Raw genomic sequence first — 8016 nt, 5'->3', positions numbered from 1 at the left:
TTCCTTTTGAATTTAAAGTACAATCAGTTAAGGACTGCAATTAACCTTTGCACTTGGCAGGAAGTTGGATCGGAAGTCCAGCGGTGATTAAATATTGGTGGGGGCGGGGGGGGTGGAGATGTCTCCTACCCCCTCTATGAGGCCATATATATATATATATATAACTTTAATTTTAAATATGGTTTTACTGTTGTTTCATGGTTTTTTGTTTGAAAAGGCATGTTTTGATCCATTTGAACGACTGGGTTTATGATGCTAGAGAAACATAAAATAAGAAGGAATCCTACAACAGAAATAGATATAAAACGCATAATTTCCTGTTCCTGTCGGAGCGTTTCTGCTTCGGAGGGAGACCCAGAAGCTAGCACTGTTTATTTACACGCACAGACAACTAATTATGCAACAATTTTTACAGTCAAACAGCCTTAAATAATAAAGTGGTTCTTGAGGATAAAGATGATTAAAAGTGAAAGTGAGAAGACGCCGAGGCTCTGAGCCTAACGGAGCCCGGTGTTTACTCGGCAGTGATCAGCGATGGGCCAAACCAAACAGCCCGGTGGGGGAACGGAGGTGGGAACCTGGGAAACACACACACAGTTCCTCCTCATGTCCCTGCAGCTTTCTCACAAAGTGGGTAACACACTCATCAGCTTTTAAACACACACACACACACACACACACACACACACACACACACACACACAGTTTTGATTATGGTCTTGCAACTTGCGTGGTAAATGATTCTGTTTTGGGGCAGAGGGAGCAGAATGAGTCGAGAGGGGGAAAGTGTGTCTGTGCGTGTGTGTGTCTGTGCGTGTGTGTGTGTGTGAGTCTGTGCGTGTGTGTGTGTGTGCGTGTGCGTGTGCGTGTGTGAGTGTGAGAGAGAGAGAGAGACAGCCATTGAGTTTAAACCAGGGGCGTCAAACTCAACATCAAGGGCCAGACATGTTTAGTTTAATGAAGTGCTTTTAATTGAATCAAAAAGTCAAATATTTTGATTTTATTATTGCATTTCTCATATAATCTTCTCACACGCAGTTTGGTGGACATAAAGCTCTAAAAGAGTCAGCCATAAAAAGAAAATAGCGCCAAAAACGTTGATAAAAGCAATTAAACTGTCAATAACAATGTCCGTAGCTTGCTAGCTTGGAGGTTTGTCATTCCCCAAAGTAAAACGTAGTTTAAGAAAGGCAACTCAAAGAGAGCGGAACGTACAAGGGGGGGTGAGCGAGCACCCGGGAAGCGTACCTCCTGTGGGGAGATTCTAGGCTAACAAGCCATCACCCGCCGTTAGCATCCCATTGACTCCCATTCCCTTTGGCCTCACTTTGACAACTAATAACTTTACATCTGAAGCATTTAAAAACTCTTTTTGTCCGTTGTTTATTTCTAATGAAACACAACAACGTAGAAAAAGTTCCGTTACCTTGTATCTCACGTTTTGGCTCCGTAGCAGACGTTTTTGTAAAAACAGGCTAACAATCGTGTCATAACCACGCGACTTTCTGTCGCACAGTCGAGAAATGACCGTATAGTCAGGAAAATCTCGCAGGCAGTTTGGACTTCCCGTACATCCGCTGTTTAGGTTTATTTTCTAACGTTAACTCATTTTAGTTAGCATTAATTATCCTGTATCTATGTTATCTCCTATCATACCTACGCTCTCCATCACTGCAAGATTCGGAGTGATTGAGATTTCTCTTGCACAGCTACCAGAAGACTTACAGCTTTCAGACAGGTTGCTCACGTCACATCTACGTCTTCCAGCTCAGTCGGAGGCTGCGCGGTAACGCTCAGCATCACCGGGAAAGAGCCTCTAACAGACTTCACTGGTGTCCGTCAAAGCCTAAGCTATTTCCATTTCTTTCACTGCCTTTTTGCCTATGTGAACATACCCATCACCTCTTTTCTTCCCCACACTTCTTTCTCATTCCCTCTCTCTGCTGTGCTCTGTTCCCCTCTGTTCTCCCACTCTGTCCTTCTCTTCTTTCCTCTCTGTTTGTTGTCACTCTGAGTGTACTCACATGACAGGCTCAGGGGAGTGCTGTGTGCGTGTGTGAGGGATTTTTTTTTTTACTTTTCTACAGTACAGTTAAAAAACCTTTCCAGATGTGAAGTGAAAAACACGTCCTAGCTGAAGAATTGCAGCTGGAATATAAAAACAAATGAGGATTCAGATTTCAGGTTTCTCGACTCCTAACATCGTAAGAGATTATTTGAAAATTGTCAATTTTACTGATAGGTTCCCCTTCTGCACACATCGGTTCAGAATTCATGAATATTTTACCACGCGGCGGCCCTCCAAATCACTTTTTATCAAAAACGGTTTGATTTCCGAAGATGCAATCTGAGAGTGGGAGACAACAAGAATAAGAACGAAGCACGTCTTCCTGTCCAGAACGTCTTTGACTGAGTTTCTGCTCGAAAAGAAGAAAATGCGTCTCTAATGTTGCAGCCAGACAGAGAGTCGCTCGGTTTGCTGAGCCAGTCAAGAGCCTGTTAACCCCGGCAAATCGCAGAGAGCTGTGCCGTGTTCACCCTTTGTGTACGTCCGGTGAACGTCTGATAAGCAGGTGGAGGAAAGTGAACATGCAGTTGGCAGTTTACCAAAAAGAGACATTTTACCATCCATTTATCTGCCCGTTTTCCACCACTTATCCGTGTTTAAGAGGGTAATCGGGGTAGCGCAGACATCCACAACTGCCGAGTCTTTCCAGGCCATCCCATAATCTGCCCGGTTTTCTGAATGGAAGCCTATTTCTCGACGTCAACCAGGGGAAAGCTTTATCACTCCTGCTGCCTGGATTGTAAAGCCCTTTGTCGGCATGACAACATCACTTCTCTGAGCCACCCACACAGGATGTGGGACCCCACAACCTCCTCTCTAAAATTATTAAAGTGTTTGAAATTTACTGTTCCAAAGTATCAAGAGTATTTTTTCTGATATTACATGTACTTTAGTATTAGAGGTAAAAGTAACAAAAAAAAAAAAAATTGATTTTAAACTTTTTAGCCAAAGGTGTGTAACGTTATCTTAACAATCAGTTATTTCAACTTCCATTGGCCTTTGGAATTATATTGCAGAAAAATGTGAAATATTCTACATGCCTCGTTTCATACACAAGTCCTCCACATTCAGCCGGGCATACTTGGTATCTTGGCATCTATAGACCTTGATATTAAGTTTTTGAGTAAAGTTTGTCCACACAATAGTTTGTGAGGACCGGCCGGTCGGTGGGGTTGGCGAGGTTAAAAAAAAAAAAAAAACTGCCTGTGTCCCCACAATGAAAAGCACCTGACACACTAAAGCATCACAGGGACATGGCTTTGAAACGGAAGCAGAGTGGAAAGAGGAAAAATATGCTATCGCCAGATGCCAGAGTCCATATTCCACCATATTTATTGTGTTGATTTTGATGTCTTGGAGGAGAGCAGAGGAGAGGAGGAGGCCACCTGAGAGCCACAGAAAGACCCAAAATGGCTGCTTTTCTCATCACCTAGCTGTAGCTCTTCGGAGACAGAAGGTTTTGGCAGTAAACCGGGGCACAGCAGAGGAAATCTGAAACAATTCGGCACTTTTGGAGCAGCAGAGTGTCCTGTGGCTTACATTTGGCTTCCAGTTACACTGTGTTTCATGTCAGGCAGACACAAAGTAACACCGTTGGAGTTCCCGTAGGAAGTAACACGATGCAGTACCAATGTGGAAAACTCTGTTTATCAGACCACAAGTGAGACTTTAGCTCTGGGTTGTTTTGTGTTCCTTTAAACCAATCACAAGCACCGTGGGCGGGGCAAAGCTCCAGACGCAGCCCGCCAAAAGAAAACGCCACATCACGTAAAATGTTAAATTTAAGTTAACTGTTCACACAGCACAGTAACATGAGCTATTTAAATCAGCTGACACATGGTTAAACCTCATTGGCTCTTACCAGTGTATCTCAGTATGTACTTCGGCCACAGCGGTCCCACCTAACGCTCCCAAAACCTCCCAGTTAGAGAGGAAATGCCGTAATATATTCTTTGTAAACTTTCTATTTTCAGTGTGTAGCTTGCTAGCTCGATGTTTGTTGTTTACCAAAACGAGTTTTACAAGGTGGACATAAATTATCCGATTATCCAGTTAAATAGTCGTTGATCAACACTATACGTATATACTGACTAATTCAATTCAATTGTATGTATAGTGTCAATTCATAACAAGAGTTATCTCAAGGCACTTTACAGATAGAGCAGGTCTAGACCACACTCTAAGATTTATAAGGACCCACCAGTAATTCCCCCGAGAGCAAGCATCTAGTGCGACAAATGCCCCATTTACATTAACAAAGTGAAATGCATTGACTCAGCAAATTCTACACATTCATATTTATTCCTGCTGTAAATCCATGATATTGACAGTGTTTTTATGTAGTTTCTCCAAGTTCAGAGGCTTTGTGAGTGGAGACTGGGACAGTATCAGGCGCTCTTCTCTGGGAAATGAACAGTCACAAACTTTTAGTTTTACCCATCAAACCAATTCATCCTGTGCCTGTGGGAGACAAAAGGCAAAAACCCCAAAAAGCAGCGACTGGAAAATCAAGAAGCAACATCAGTAGGCAATAATTGATTATAGTGTTTCACTGCATCAGTGGTCTGCGCCGCGATGCAATGATTCATTTCAACGCCCCTAATGCCCAGTGTATGTGAAACTCTGATTGGGTTTTCAGGCGCCTTGGTGCAGATGGTGATTAGTTTTGAGACGCTGTTCAAATGCTTGTGAGAAAGGAGATTGTTGGAAACCCAATTGTTTGAAAATGCCGTTTGAAAATGAAGACGTAGTAGTGTGGATGTAGCTTAAAGGGCAACACACAGAAACACCCACACATGTTCTTTTCTATGTACTTTAAGCTTACAAATCGGCAACGTCTTGTCCTGGTGCCCTATTCATTTTTTCCCATAAAATCTCTACAAAAGCTAAATCGTTTCACACATAGCTGCTGCTGGCCCTATGCTTCTTTCAGAAACCTTGTAAAAAAAAAAATAATAATAAATTCACATGGCCAATGTCATGTGTGTGTTGTGAAAGAATTTTATGAGAAATGGGTAAACATCCGAAATGGGACTTTTTGACCTTATATCTCTTACTATTATTCTGACCAAATTCTCAGTGAGTGCTCCACGGTACAGATACTCACATCTTTCTTATCCGAGTGCACAGATTCCCAAAACATCCCAACGGCCAACACTAAATGTGTCCGTTTCCACCCGCTATCTGTTCAGCCTTTAACGAAACAGCCTGGTTACAAAAAGTTGCAACTTTCTTTGGATATTCAGGAAGTTCAACAGTCGATAGAGAAGTACTTAAACTTGGAAATTACTAAATCACCACTGCAGACATTGCTACAGCAGTTTATTGTCCATCATATACTTTTATCACTGTTGGTTAATTACGATTAATGGAGTTTTTTTGGTTGGTGCCTTCAAAATAAACCCATACACTGCCAAAAAGGGGTGTCTAAAACCAAGATAAAAACACTAAATCTGAGGGAAAAGGTGCTCGAAACAAGTGATACTATCTGTCCAATGCAGCAAGATCGTTTCACTTGACAAGCTTGCTTGATTTAAGATTATAGTGTAAAGTTGACACTTAAAATAAGAAATGTACTCTTAAAACAAGCTATATTCTCTAACACTTCTAAATTAAGTTTTTTTTTTATTTTGGTAAGAACCCAATTTTTAAAAGTCTGCTGAACCCTCATGTTGTCCTTGGGTCAAATTGACCCGTTTTAAAAAAAGAAAAAAAAGAATTTGTCACAAAAAATGGGCAGTTGAAATAAGCTAAAAATGTCAACATAAAAAAAAAATTAAAAAACGTTGGAAAAAAAATCCCCAAAAAAGCACCCATAACATTAAAAAAAGTGACAAAAATGACGGAAAAAAGCGATAATGTTGAAAAAAAAGTGACCAAAACGTTTTGTTTTTTTTCATGGTTGACGGGAAGACAACACAAGGGTTAAATTTAGGTATCTTAAAAACCTTTTCAAAGATCGTGTTCCCTGCTTTCTGGTGCCAAAGTCTCTCTGCGGAAGTCAAACTACTTTGTTCGCACGACCATATTTGGAAGACTCCAGAAAAGAAAAGCTGTGGCTATGGCATCAGCTACTGGAGATCCCCAAAAAATTACATTTTAGGGCCGGCTTTGATTGGTCAGCTGTGTTCACATTCATTTAACCCTTGTGTTGTCTTCCCGTTAACCATGAACTTGTCCTTCCCGGTCAAAATTGAAAATGATTATTATTTTGGACTTTTCTGATGTTTTTGTTGCTTTTTCTGATTTATTTGTCACTTTTTCCAGCTCTTGGGTTTTTAAAAAAAAAAACCTGAGCTGGTTTAATAACAGTTTATTTTAATTCTTATTCTTGGAATTCATGGTCAACAAACCTCATATAGATCAAATTATTCATCCGTTTTTAGTTAAAAAGGCAGACATTATGAATTATTTTGACTAATAATTAAGATCAGAGGATGTTGAGTGGCTCTCAGATGGGTAGACGTCAAATTTTAGTCCGGATACTGTTGTGAAACCATTAAACAAAATAATTCAAATGCTAAAAAACTACATAAAAACCCTAAAAATTAAATTAAAGTAATGTTGTATGGAATCATTCATGTTAGTTTTGGGCAATTCGGTTGAAAGAAATCCATATTTCTGGTATTAAAACACTTAGAAATGGGTCAATTTGACCCAAGGACAACACAAGGGTTAAAGTCATATTTCTGCCACCTATGGAATCCAAATCCAATCTATGATCTCCCGATAAAACAAGACATGGCTCCTTAGCTGCTAAATGCTCCACTGCGTTCACTAACTCTTTGCTAACGTTGTTGTTCGAGACCCACATTTCAGTTTTCAGATTTTACGGTCATTTGTAGCCTATGGTTAGTGTAAAAATATTGATGAATGCTGCTTTAGGCTACGCTCACACTTGGCAATCTTTTTTTTAGCTGTCTGTTTTACATTTTTAAATTGTTAAATGTAATCGTTTCTACGGCGATTGCCACTTGCCCCTTGAGGGTTTTTCGGCAATTGTCCATCGCGTATTTTTTGTGAAACATATAATACTGTTTTAATGTTTTTGTTGTGAAAATAAATAAATCAAATCAAATCAAATCAAATAATGCTATGGAGCAAACTGCTTTTGAACGCACCACTGAGCATCTTTCAGAGTTGAAAAAACCTTTCTTAAAAAAGCAACGGCCTAAGTCGAGAGCTTTTTCGACAGCAGACCAATTGCAAGTGGAGTTGCCAGATCAGTTGTTTCCATAGCAACAAGAAAAAATGGAGTCAGAGCACAGCAAGTTAAATGACCTTGTTACTTTGCTCCATCTAGGGGAGAGCCGGGACGATTGACACGCGGGACGGATGAAACATTCCAGTTTTCTCCGAGTGCGATGATGATAGACAGACTTCCTTTTCAGCCGATAAACGAGTTTTGATGGTCAAAAGTAAACTTCATTAGCGGTCACATTTTTTCGATTATTAACAAGGGTTTTTCATTTAGCTCTGTTTGACTACATGCTTATTCGGTAGACCAGTTAGTGTTCTCCACAATCCCAGACTTTCATATTTCATGCTCGTTTACATGAGAAGCAAAACAGGCTGTAAGGACATATGTCTACGTCGGGGACAGTTGAAACAGCTGTTTCAACCGTCCCCGACCTGGCTGTAACTCCATGGATTTTAAGTAAATGCACAAATATCTGTGTTCATACAATTATTTGTGGAGGTGAGACGCTTCAGGATGACGGCGATTAGTTGTTAACAGACATTCACAAGGACGCATATTCCTGCAACAATCTATCTATAATAACACCTCTTGCAAGTACCATCCATGATATGCAGTAAAATATTAAAGTTGTTGGAAGTTTATATGGCTTAAACTGTATATGTTTCATTCGTCCCAGCATGCCGTTTCATTTGTCCCGTCCAGGAGGGACAGATGAAACATTACGCACGTCCCACTCTTGTTGTAATAA

The 8016-nt window shown here is 40.4% G+C and overlaps 1 protein-coding gene across 2 annotated transcripts in view; it reads left to right on the top strand.

Annotated features, from left to right (window-relative positions):
- si:dkeyp-23e4.3 (rho GTPase-activating protein 7) overlaps window positions 1–8016 on the top strand; it is a 155010-nt gene that overhangs the window by 8624 nt on the left and 138370 nt on the right. The gene's annotated exons all lie outside the window — the stretch shown is intronic.

This window comes from Etheostoma spectabile, chromosome 13 (genome assembly GCF_008692095.1).
Source record: "Etheostoma spectabile isolate EspeVRDwgs_2016 chromosome 13, UIUC_Espe_1.0, whole genome shotgun sequence".
NCBI classification, from domain to species: Eukaryota; Metazoa; Chordata; class Actinopteri; order Perciformes; family Percidae; genus Etheostoma; species Etheostoma spectabile.
This window is presented reverse-complemented; position numbering and strand designations above follow the sequence as displayed.